The sequence below is a fragment of the Rhinichthys klamathensis genome, unplaced genomic scaffold (assembly GCF_029890125.1).
Source record: "Rhinichthys klamathensis goyatoka isolate OS25496 unplaced genomic scaffold, OSU_Roscu_1.1 h1tg000054l_1, whole genome shotgun sequence".
NCBI classification, from domain to species: Eukaryota; Metazoa; Chordata; class Actinopteri; order Cypriniformes; family Leuciscidae; genus Rhinichthys; species Rhinichthys klamathensis.
The window spans coordinates 1960444-1972795 of record NW_026606599.1 but is presented as its reverse complement, the minus strand read 5'-3'; positions in this window follow the sequence as shown (position 1 = coordinate 1972795).

Sequence of the window (12352 nt, the reverse complement as noted above, 5' to 3'; positions counted from 1 at the left end):
CTCTCTCTCTCTCTCTCTCTCTCTCTCTCTCTCTCTCTCTCTCAATCCTCCTCGCTCTCTATCTATCTCTTGTCTTGTCTTGAGTGGAACTGCTCAATAAGTTTTGTTAGCAGCTCTATCTGAAAACTTTCGCCTCTCGTCTCAGTCCTGCCTTTCATTGTTGATGAAAATACGTACTTTCAGCGCCTCAGCACTATTTAATTCATTAATTCAGTGGCCCTCCGCTCCTCCTCCTCCGTCTGTAAATAGAGCCCTTGTTGAGCTCCTCCGCTGTTCAAGCCTTTGTCAACTTTTCTGCTTGATTTAAATATGTCGAAATGAACAAACTGTATGTTGCTATTGTTCGGACGACACGTTCATTATTTATACATGCGACCTCGGATGTTGGATTTGTTCTGTGGCGATTTTTCCCCCCTTTATTTCTTTATCCAAGCGGAATTTGCGACTTTTAAAGTGACATGACTTTGAAGTCGATCCAAGTCCGCATGAATAAGTGCGCAGAAAACAGGTGCAAACCTTTGAAAAGAGGCGCTGAAAGGGGCAGAGAAAAAGAATGACTAATTATTAGGTAGACTATTTGTATTATGTAGGCTAACACTATTTATTGCTCTAACAACTAAAAGAATAAAAAAAAAAAAAAAAAGGCCAATTAAAATTGTAGCTTTAATTATTTAATTTAAGCATAATGTGGAGATTATTTTTTTAAACCTTTTTTTAAATAAATACTATAGCGTCTAGATATTTATTTCTCCATTTTTTCTAATTAAAACTTGTCTGTAGGCTAAAGAATAGAAGTTTAATGGTACAAGGGCCAATGGGTTATAACTTAGTTGTAAGGTCTTATTTTCACACACACAACCCAACATTTATGGGAGGAAAAAAAGCCTAAATTAATTTTTAAAGCGAGCTAATTTATGTCACATATTTGTTTGTTTGTTTGTTTTTTTGGGGGGGGGGGGGGCAGCAGAATTGATACAAGCAGCAGAATGTATTCACAAAAACGTAAAAATGGCGTCGCGCTTGATTTGAAGTTAAGGCAGCAGACACTGTAATAATGGGTATTTTTATTTTTATTTTAAAACAAAACTTTTTCTAAACATGGTTATCCATCACACATAAAAGCTGTGGCGGTTGAAAGGCTATTTGTTGTTGGCGTCACCATCTAAAAACTAGGCTGAACAATAACAAGTGTCTGTCATACCAACTAATGAAATTTAATTATTTACACTCTAAAGGTTATTTCTGAAGGCTGGACAACGTGATGAAGCTTGTTGTGGCGGAAGTTAAATTTACCGCGTGCCCTATAGACGGAGCAGACACATTCATCCTCACGCGACGGCACGAGACAGTTGCCGGACTCTTTTTCACACGCGCATCAATCTCGAGTTCCCGCCCATCTGCCAAAGCGCGCGATTTTCTTGGGCCAGAAAGAACCTGAGGTTTAGGTAAGTTTCAATATTTATTTAGAGAATCAACAAAATCAAGACCTCATTACTTGAGTATGAAATCTACCCTAATCGACATAAATACATAAAAAACGAATAGAAGGCTAAACGAAGTAGCCTAAGGTGTTCTCAGGTTGATTGAAACACTTTTTGCCATTGAGATGTTGAGAAAAAGTGTCCCAATCAACCTGAATCACCCAGTCAGGGATGTAAGATGCAAATGAGAGGATGTAGATAAACAAGAGAGGAAAGGATGGATGGGAAAGAACAGAATGAGGTGCAAAAGGAAGCAGAGGTGATGTAAGTCGGTCAGGACTCCTTTTGGCTCTGTCGGAAGAGGCTTTTTTCTCCTTGTTCCCTCTCTTTGTTGACCCTTTTCTCTGGCATCACACTCCGTTTGTTTACTGAACACATGGTTCACTTGCTTTCTCCTACTCAACTTCCGTCCCTCTCTCTGTTTCTCCCTCAAGTGTCCCCTTCTGAGCTGTTGATATTCAATTCAGTATCATACCCTTTCTGCAGTTCAGTTTATACCTCCTAAGCTGAACTTTATAGTGAGTTTCAATGCTTTTGTAGTCCGGTCCACAAACACACACACACACACACCGAGCATTGGGGCTTTCATTCAGGATTTTTATTCAAAGAAAGAGAGGAAACCATTAGGATGTCAGGGATAGCGGTGCCCATCTTCTGTCCAAGGGAGCCGCTCTGTGAAGTTTTATGCCTTCCCAGTCAGGGAAGTTTTATTTGTACAAACAGCGAGGGAAGATTTATTAGGGTGATAATCGGTGCTCTGACTGGGTTAACTCCTGTAACTCACAGCTGGCCTCATGCTTCAGCCAAGGGATTCTCCTCATGTTCTCCCATTCCTGCGATCAGCTCCCTGGTCTCTTAGGAACGCTTCGCTCTAGAGCCCTCCTGTGGCTGTAAAGAGACCCTTCCAACTGGTACGTGTCCATTCTCTGTAACTTTAACTCAGACTATGGCCTGGTTTCACAGACAGGGTTTAGATTAAGCCAGGATTAGACCTTAGTTCATTTGTCATTTATAAACATGCTATGAGACAAAACAATGACAACTGACATATTTTAAGATATATCGGGTCAAGTTGCTTTCAGATAAAACAGCTCAAACATGCATTTTAGTCTTAAGCCTTGTCTGTGAAACCGGGGGTAAATGTTCAATGTTGCATCATAATATTTTGTCATGCATTCTGTCTGTTTCTGACATTAGGGTATAGTTGACAACTTGGCATTAACACTTTTGGGAAACACACATGCTCTGTGGTGTAACATGCAATACTCTAATAAACAGTATTTTGATAATTATTTTAAAATTGTTCATGCAGCTTTTATGACTTGCAGGTTAGTGGTGAAAAAACAACAACAGTGACAACGCCTAAAACATTATTTCCTTAAAAAGTGCATGCACATGTTATGCATCAACAGCCTGACCGGCTCGGATTTCTCCTCTAGAAACAGTTTCCCAAATCCTCCAATTAAGAGCTCAGACTGTGCACCTCCAGTAGAGGGCGCTACCGCACAAATAATCCCCAGTATAGACAGAATCAAGAGTACTTGGATAACTATGACTGTGTGTATCACTAACAAACTGCTTACTAGTTCTGCGATATGTATGTATACAATTAATTTTATGCTATTTGCATTTTGAACGCTAAAAAGTTTTACTCTTTTACACAAAAAGGTGGGAAAAAACTAAATAAATGAGAAAATAGCTAACTATATCATGAATTATACATGCAGCCCAGTAAGTTTATGGTTTCATGTTGCGAACTGCTTCACGTACTATTTTTAAAAAACAATATAAGTATATAGGCTACTCTGCAATTCGCACACCCTGCCTCAGAAACAAGATAATTGCACATCAGGTCTTGTCCGTCTCTTTTCACCTAAACATTTTAAAAGGGTTTATCAAGCAGGACCAGAATGACTGGATGTCAAATGTGGCTTTGCTCATATTTCACTTTTTTTTTACCTGAATTGGGATCAAAGAGGTGAAGCATTGAGTGCAAAATGTGCAAAATGCAGTATCTTATTATCAGTGAGTGATGATGACTTCTGTTCTTCACTTAAAACTGTTGTTTTTCAGTAGAATTGTGTTCTTCGAAACGTTTTTTGTTCAGTTGAAGAAAGTAAGCCATACAGTGCTGGAACAACATGAGTAACTTTTAACCAGTTTTTTTATTCCATTCCAAATGATGTCAAATGCATGATCTGAAAGCAGTTATGATTTATGTTAAGATTACAGTAACACAGTCCATAAGTAAGACTGAAACATTCAATCCCTTCACAGTGAACCCTGATAAGCTCTTCATCCTGAGTTAAGAGTCTCCAACACATCCAAAGCCATGTTTTTAATGACTGTTGTTTGCTGTCTTTTTTATTCCATTTATCAGGCAGAAAACAGTGACTAGTCTGTTGTTTCAATAACCAATTTTCAGCTGCCATCAGTTAGCTGTATGTTACATATGTATCCATTTCATACATTAACACTTCAGTGTTTTAATGTAAAGCTGCTTTGAAGCAATGTTCATTTTGTAAAGTGTAAATAAAACTGGCCTGACTTGATGTTATAAAGAGCTCACGATAGATTTGTCCTGCCGTTTCCTCCACGTTATTGAAGACACGTGTCCACTCATCTAATTATGAGTTCAATGAGAATGCAGAATGAATCTTCTCTTTCCGGAAGGCCTGTTACTGTTTGAAAGGATCAGACGATAGAGGTCTTTTATCTCCAGTCATCTCTGTCTGCTTTTCTCAATATAACTGTGTTCTCTCTTTCTCGTGCGACACGGACAGGTTTGCATTTTGTCCTCAACTTGTTACACCTAATATGAAACGGCAAGTCCCCTCAAATAGCTCATCTAATTTCAGTTTCAGGAGGAGCACGTTACTTCAAGTTCACGGATGTCACCGGTTTCACGCATGACACTGGAGGGAGATTCTCCAGATATGTTCTCACATAACTCACTCTGATCTACAAAGATCGAATTTATGTCTGAGAGAAAAACGAGAGCATGTACAATCTCTGACATCACGAACAACGTCAATGTCCCCTTCGTTGTTGACTAATAGAGACAACTCTGTTCTTGTTAACACAGCGATAAGCGCAATGCGTTTTCTGTTATCCATCCATATAACTTTCTTTCTCCAATGAAGCACAAACGAAGAGATTTTGAAGTGTTTGCATGTCCAAACATTGATCATTGATGTTAAAGGCGACCTATTATGCAAAATTCACTTTTACATGGTGTTTGAACATAAATGTTTGTTGGCAGTGTGTGTACACAACCACCCAATAATGATAAAAATCCACCACTCCTCTTTTTTTAATCCCCATAAATCATAAGCACGGTCTCAGAACAAGTTTTCGTTTTCAGATTCTGGGCAGAGTGACGTCACATTGCCCAAGCCCCACCCCCACCCACCGCTGTTGACTGACACTGCCGTATTAGCATAGACCCGCCCTGAGTGAGCTAAACACAGTCATTGTTTCGAGCAGCAATTGCACCAGCAGCAGATCGAGGTGTTTTGTTGTTGGACGTAAGAATGAACATGGCAGTCGACTAGTCATTTACTCCCGACATCTGAGCCGCTGAAGACACGTGGATTACTAATGTTTTTGAAGGGATTATGTTCAAGCGAATCATTTTTCTCCAGACTGCTTTGTGAACGAGGGTAAGGACAAAGTTGTTACTCGAGGATGGATCTGTATTCTGTACCAATGGGTTGTGTTCGTGATCCAGCTCACAGTCTCCGGACCGATACTGGTTACGGCAGTAATGAAAGTGAGAGCACACACTTTATTACAGTTCATCATCATGGTTTTACGGATATAAAGTTGACTAGTTTATTAAAGGAACACTCCGACTTTTTGGGACTTTAGCCTATTCACCTTATCCCCCAGAGTTAGATAAGTCCATACATACCTTTTTCATCTCCGTGCGTGCTATAGGCCTAAGTCTGTTTGACGCACCCACCGCTAGCCTAGCTTAGCACAAGGACTGGATGTAAATGGTTGCAGCTAGCATACTAATCCAAATAAGTGACAAAATAACGCAAACATTTTCCTATTTACATGTTGTGATTTGTATAGTCACAGAGTGTACAAAAAACAAAGTCACATGAGACACAGACATATTTTAACCGTATAAATACTGGGAACTATATTCTCTGAAGGCGAAGCACTGCTACTTGGGCGGAGTGATAACCGCAGCACCTGAGACGCGCCGTGGTGAGGAGCAGAGAGCGCGTCTCAGGTGCTGCGGTTATCACTAGATTAAGCTAGATTAATAGATAGATAGATACAGATAGATTAAAGATAGGCTACATAATATAACTACATTGATAGATTATAGATACATATTATACATATCTAATTACATAGATAGATTAGAGATACATATCTAGATAGATTTGGATAGATAGATAAAATGGAGGCTCCCCAGAAGAGATGCCGTACATCTGTGGTGTGGGAGCATTTCCATTTAGAAACCCCAAATAAAGTGAGATGTGTGTATTGTGATCGTCAGCTCGCCTGCAACAATACATCATCCAGTAGAAACACAGGACAGTTTATGGGAACTTTTTGATACAAGTATCATCAAACCCAGATGATACACAATGCTACAGCTGATGCCACAGTGGAAGTGAAAAAATACATCAACGATGCGTATTTGCCCAGAACTCATGATCCACTAACTTACTGGAAAGAGAGAGCAGTAATCTTTCCTCATTTGTATGTATTAGCTAAAAAATATCTTTGCATGCCAGCAACAAGTGTCCCTTGTGAGAGGATTTTTTCAAAGGCTGGAGAAATTATCTGTAAAAAAAGAAGTAGGCTAAGTAAATAAAAATATGTAAAAAAAAGTGTGCCTTGATTTATTTTATTAATATTCATTTCGCACGACCAAAATAACATTATGCACAATGAGGAGTCTATAGGTTACAAGATTCACATATTAGAAAAGTACAAAAAAAAAAAATAATTCATGGCTTGTCAACAGGGCCGGATTAACCATTAGGGCAACTGGTCACTTGCCCAGGGGCACATGACATCTAAGGGGCCCTGCGCACCGTCAAATATTATGTTAGATCACGTTATAAACGCAGTCCTCACTTTCCTGATTATATGCATATTTTTGCAACCCATTCGATCAAAATATAATGTTAAATCGCGTCAAAAACAGCGTCTGTATTCCTGCGCAGTGAGCGAGAGCGAGCTATCATGTCGACTCGCGTCGCGTGACTTGACGCTCTGAAATTTGAAGTGATGGAGAAGCAGTTGCCTACGGTCGCCTAACATAAAGGTCTCGACCGTTTAGCGTTATATTTTGCCAACGAAGTCAAATTGAAACTGTGATATTGCTTCGTGCCGTTATAAAACAGCAAAAGACTTTAAGTAGCCTATAGGCATTCTGTTTGTGCTGCGTGATTTAAATAGAAGTGCGCGCTTTGCTCACGCGATCAGCATGGTGATCTGGTGTTTTCTCCAAAATGAAAGCTCAAGGGTTTATTTCTGGCAATTAAAGAAATTAGGACAAAAGTATTGTACTTTTCCTATACTGTGTAATGTAATGCAAAATACTTTTAGGCTACATTTATAGGAGGTATATGATTTTACGTCATAGGAATAATTATATAAATCATTATTATAATAATTGTTTGGCATCCTAAAACACCAGTGATAATGTAATGTAGACTGAGACTCTATATCATAACTAAAAAGATGTTTGAGCCCTCTTTAATGTCCAGGTACAAGTCAATGCTTTTTCTTTGTTCAATGTGCACAGTTCATGGGTTAAAGCCGGTTGAAGCTCTTAATTGTGAGCTCTCAAAGTGCACCAGATTGATGCATTTAACCTTAAAATGTACAATTTTTTCTTGCGGGGGAGCATGCCCCCGAACCCCCCTAGAGGGATAGAGTTCCACCCAACATAGTTTTATAAAATCCTATGGGAAACACAGATCATTTATAAAGTAATATGTACAACAAAGTTCCTTTTAAGTCAGTAATAAAAAATGTCCTTGGACAAACTGCATTTGGCCTGCCTAAGGGGGGGGCTACAAGACATTGTGCCCAGGGCCCTCTGAATTCTTAATCCGGCCCTGCTTGTCAAGGTTGTTTCAGATCAACACCTGCAAGTGACCACTAGGTGTCACCGTGGAGACGGGTGTCGGATTGATTCGAAGCCTCGAAACAATATGAACCATTTGATTCAACTGTTTCATTGCTTCACGAAGCCTCGATCTGCCCATCACTACAACAGGCTTGTACTTAATAGTGGATAAAAGCAAGATGAAAAATAAGTTATAACCGTAATTAAACAAAACTATACCTGGTTTATCTCCATACAGCATATACTCTCTGGCTCTGTGGGCATTATTGACCGACCGACTGACTGACTCCGGGTCGAACTGAACAGTTCCTGTTGTGTTGTGATATTTTCAGTGCATCCACTCCGGAGCTTTACACCGGAGCACGAGGCCACGAGCTCTTGAAGCTCCGCCCTCTTCTTGAAAGGGTGCCGGGAGCAGCAGCTCATTTGCATTTAAAGCGATACACAAAAACAGCACGTATTTTGCTCACCCCCAAAAAGTGGCAATTTTAACATGCTGTAAAAATTATATTTTGAGCTAAAACTTCACATACACACTCTGGGGACATCAGAGACTTATTTTACATCTTGTAAAAAGGGGCATAATAGTTGCCCTTTAACATTGCATGTATGAACCTTGGTAATATTATTAACCTTCCGCTTTGATTCAATGCCAAACGGTTGCTTGGATGAAAGAAATTCATGGCAACGTGCTTTCAGTGCAACATTATGAATGAATAAGCCATTTTAGAATTGAACAATGGGATTTTTGTCTTTGAGTGTGTGCATTACATCTGCAACCCAACCGATCCCTAAACTTAGTATACAATGACTTGCAAAAAAAGCATAAAGCGTTGTGCAATAGTAATCGAAGAAAACAGTCTGTTAAACTCAGAGTTGAGTGAGGGACATGCAGGACATTCACTTTTATTCTCAGAGTGATACGAAACGCCACCATCAACACACCACCCCCTGGATGCGCCAATGCCGGCGTGCCGAACAGTTCCTTCTCTTCACATCTGTACTGTGCGCTGACTGACCTGTACTAGGGCCTTGGCCTGAATATTTGCTAAAATAAACAGTGTCTGCACGCGATCATATGTCAGCGGCTGCCCATTATTCTCTCATCAGATGTCTCCATTTGGATTTAGAAATGCTACAATGACGCCTGTTCTTGTGATGGTCTGAGTTTCATAATAGATTTGTTGCAAAACTGTAAATTCCAACTAGTTTCCATTGTTGACCAAGTCTAATGTGGACAGTGTTTTATGATGTACACAAAAGAATGCCTTATTGACAGGGGCGTTGCTAGACCCATTTTACTGGGGCACGTGCCCCAGTATAAATCTGCTGTGCCCCAGTAAATCTGAAGTTTGAGTTTAACAATTTATTTTATTTGTCAGTGTATTTAATAGAAATTATATTATAGGGTAATAGAAATGATCTATTTGCAACGCAGTAATAAACCAATCAATGCTTGTAAAAGCAACGCAGTTTAACCGAAACAGAAGCTGACCCACGCACAGAAATCCGCTCGCGTCTGTGTTTCCTAGCAACAGCAGCGCGCACACATCTGAGCACACCGAAGTCCGGTGTTGGCACGCGAGGTAGGCTATGAAAACATTACGAAACAAAAGTTTCTAAATAATAGCCTACACATAATCTTAAAAGTAAAATTGAGTCAGAGTCAAGTGATTGACCGTTTTGCCAAAATGAAGTATAGGCGGTATAGCCTACAGTTTAATGCTCGACAAATAAATCAACTTAGTTTGGACTTGGCTGGGGAACCTTGTTTTCTTTTAGAATATACATGCTCTTTATTTTATATAGCCTAGTATATATTAACTCTTTATTGATTTATTGAAATGTTAATTGTAAATTCTTGAAAAATATAAAGGCTAATTATTCATTATTAACATTGTGTAATGTAGAAGAATGCAAATGTGCAAGAAAGTTTTCTCTCCGTTTTCTATTTTCTAAAGTTTTCTATTTTCATACAGTGTTGCCTTCTATGGCACAAAGAAAAAAGAAATTCGTGTAACATGATTTTAAAGCTATTGTTATCCAATTTGTTGGCATTCAAACACCTTAAAATGCACATATGTAGGTCCGAGAAATCCAAATTTTCTCGGGGGAGCATGCCCCCGAACCCCCCTAAGTTACTCTACCCAGCATGGTGTTTTTGAAACAAACAAATTTAATTTACCTATCGGTAAGCCCCGCCCTACGTAGTTACGCTTGCTATCTCAGACAAACAATGGGGGACCTGTGCCCCAGTAGAGCTTAATGTCTAGCAACGCCCCTGCTTATTGATAAAGCTTATCTTATCGTGGCGTATCACCCATTTCCTGTCTTGTTTATTTTTCTTGTTATCCCACTGTTTCTTATAAGGGTGATAAGAGAGATAAGGACGGAGAGATGGGAGTGTTTGGCACAGTGTCCACTTTCTGATAGTAGGTGGCAGTGGATGACTCAGGGAAACATTTCTCATAAGACCAATGAGGCACAACAACATCTTCTGGAAAACCTAATTAGCTTCATGGGAAAGAGTTTAATAAGAAAGACTATACTTGATCGCTAGCAGTTTCCTTTTACATCACTTTTATAATGTTCCTCAAAATGTTCTTCCTCTTCCACTTCTTATTCTAAAGGTGCCAGAAGTTCAAGTTCAGTTCAAATATTCTATATTAAATTCACAAAAATGCCAAACAGAAGCAGTTCAGCAATGACTTTTGTACCGTCTGTATATTTACTAAAGCTCTGTATCTTTGCTGCACAGGAAGTTCAACATTTACCAAGTCATTCCCGAAAGAACTGTGAGAGAAAACTGAGGTTAAGCCTATTTACTTTGGTCTGAGTCCAAATACGCTTGGCTGTCATTTTCTGCAGTTAAACTGACCCAAACACACATTACATAACATTCAACTGTGTTTCACATATCACTCTTAAAAAACTGTTCTATCGAGTTCCATATGGAACGCTGGGGTTCTTGACTCAATCTTAAAGGAGAACTCCGGCGCAAAATGAACCTTTGGTCTAATTACACATTGTTACCTAGTCAACCGTTATCTGAGATTTGTTTTCATGATTATCGAATGTAAATAGTTTTATCTCTAAAAACAGTTTAGCCTATAAAGCTAGTGTAAAATCTATCTAGCTTTGGTTCACAGGAGTTTGAGCATCACCATGGTACATCGATAAGAATGGAGAAGGGACAAAGGATTCCGTTTAAGCCATTTATTGCCACTGTTCACACATGTGGAGCAACGTGAGATGATTAGGCTTGACGGTTATGGTTTTTTCTACAGAAATGATAAACAAGGAAACACAAGAATTACAATACAATAAACCAATATATAACATGACACTAAACATTTGTACACGAACCAAAAAAGGGTGAAGGGTAGGCCTACCACTACAGAAATAATGAAATACTACATACCAAAGACATTCATTTAACAATTACATATAGTAATTCCATCATGGTCTCAGTTAGGTTATACTGTTTTGTGCCTTTCCTATAGAACTACAATTAACAAACTATGTGCACTGCGCACTTACACACAATGTGATATCCGTAGTCTAAAGCAAACAATCAGTATGAGAGGAATATAGGATCTACTAGTATGTATACTAGTCAAGCATTCAATCCCATCAAATTTACAGATAACCATTAAGATACAGCAAATATGGAAAGCAATAACTCACTTTATCACGCACAACCATGGATAGTATCTGAATCACAGAGACTGAGGGTCCTCACATGTGGTTTGTGTTGCTGCCAGGCAGAACAAAGGAATGGGTGGGGCTTATAAAGTGAACCATTGATTAGGAGGAAGTGAGATCAGGTGAGATTGGGTGGGTCCTTGCCATGGAAACAAGCAGAGGGCTACTGAATAGTATGACTCTATTCTACAGCCGCCCCCAAATCCCATAGGGATTTGCTCTCCCAAGAGTCATACTAAGAGGAGTGATCTGGAGGATCATCGGGGATGGCAGGGAGTTTAATCAGTCGAGAAACTGGGCGGACATAAGATCTGTTCCCTACCATTACTTCCGCCGTCCTGACCTGACCATCCTTACTTGGTAAAACCTTTGTAATGCAACCAACAGTCCAAAGGGCCCTAGGCAATTGTGGGTCCATGATCATAACCACTGTATTAAGCTGCAAATTCTCTTTGTGTGTTTGCCACTTTTGTCTGCATTGAAGATGGGGGAGGTAGCGCTTAATAAAATGGGCCCAAAAGTGATCTGCCAACACCTGGCTATGACGCCACTGCCGGCGACTAAGGAGGTCAGAGCTCGGATAGGAGACCAAAGGCAGGGAGGAATCTCGCCGCCCCATCAGAAGAAGATTTGGGGTAACTGGGTCAGGATCGGCAATGTCCGAGGATGCGTAGCCAAGAGGCTTAGAGTTAAGGATGTTTTCAACTTCTATCAACAAGGTGTGCAGGACTTCTACTGTCACCAGCTGGGCGCCTAGGGAGCTCTGCAGGGCCTGTTTGACAGAACGAATCTCTCTTTCCCATATTCCTCCAAAATGAGGGGCATAGGGAGGGTTGAAATGGAATTGAATCCTTTGTTGATGGAGTTGGACTTGCAGGGATGGACTGAGTGCTATGAAGGCCTCCCTAAGTTCCCTCTCTCCTCCCTTAAAGTTAGTACCCTGGTCCGACCAGATTTCGAAGGGAGTGCCCCTACGGGCTGTAAAACGGCGTAGGGCCAGGAGGAAAGAATCTGTATCGAGACTACAGAGGAGGTCCAAGTGCACACAGCGAGTCGTTAGACA